This window comes from Endocarpon pusillum (assembly GCF_000464535.1).
Source record: "Endocarpon pusillum Z07020 unplaced genomic scaffold C713767, whole genome shotgun sequence".
NCBI lineage: Eukaryota > Fungi > Ascomycota > Eurotiomycetes > Verrucariales > Verrucariaceae > Endocarpon > Endocarpon pusillum.
Window position 1 is genome coordinate 236,963 of NW_006913559.1, and position 1,418 is coordinate 238,380.

The window sequence follows — 1,418 nt, forward strand, 5'->3', positions numbered from 1 at the left end:
AGAGCGCTGTCAAGCCAGTGCTGGAGTCGCTTAGGTAGACCAGCTTCCTGTGGGTGCGTGTTGTGGTAAGCTTATAACGCCAGAGGAGCGTTCCGTAAGTTGCTAGCAGAGTACTATATATTATCAGGGTCTTATCCTTGCTATTGTATCTTATATTCCAGCCGACCTCTGCTAATTCTTAACAACAGAATTCTCTTAACTTCCTATTCAAGGTCTCTGTCGACTTTAACTACAGGAGGTAGAATAGGGATCTAGCTAGGGAGAGGATTATTATCTGCCTTACGTAGCCGGTCTGTGTGTAGCACTAGCAAGATACAATAGGAGGACAGGAGCTCTAGCTTGTAGGAGTGGCCAACCATCTCTAAGATACAAAAGGGGCCTGCGACAGGATAGTCCAGCTTATCTGAGGGCCTATCTGTTCTTCACAGCTTCTTGATGACGAATACAAGGTCTCCCGATTAAAAATTAGGCGAGCGACGTTTCTTATTGGCTTGACGAGCATGCTGAGCTTAAGCTGAGGTCATATTCATTCTAGCCCAGCTTACTACCTTGTTAATACGACGTAAGTGCTTCCTTATCTGCTCTCGAGTAGCTCTTTCTTGCATATTCTGGCGTGAGCCGTCACTCATCTGTGTCCAGTTGAAATCTAGACGGGGTTCTTAGCTGTACTCAATCATGTGAGGTGTCAGTCCTGTGGATTTGTGAACTAGAGCTGACCCTGTAGCATCTAGTGCCGGTAAAAGATAAGCCTAGTTGTCTTAGAAGTGATTTACGAATAGTCAAAGCCTTATATCAATGATCTGGTTAATGATTTCTGTCTAGCCGTCCGTCTGAGGGTGAGCTGATATCAACAACTTGAGCTTAATATGACAGAGGCGAGATAGCTTATCAAGAAAGACACTAATAAACTACGGTCCCCTGTTGCTAGTAATAGTCTTTAGGCATCCTTTAAATCGCTATATATACCTATAAAAGAGGTCAGCTATAGTGTTCGCAGTAGCTATTTTCTTTATTAGTAGGCAAATGTGTCTCTTGCTTAATTAATCTATTACTATAAAGACGGCGTCACATTTATTGCTAACAGTATTAGATATATAGAAATCTATTAAGAGGTCGTTCTATAGTCAAAGAGGGACAAGTAAAGAATGCAGAAGGCCAGGTGTCTTATTATATAGCTTATAAGATCGATAGCATTTATAGTAGTTAGCAACATAATATATTATATTATTACTCTAATAAGGCCACTAATATAGCCTGGCTATTAAAGCACGCGTTTTTGCCTAATCTAAGTATGCTATAATTATTTGCGAGTGAATTTAGCAAAGCAAATATATACGTAAGTTATCCTTGCCTGATCTTATTATAGCTAGCTAATGTGCCTCTATTAGTATTACGGGATATCTCCGTAATGGGGGTAT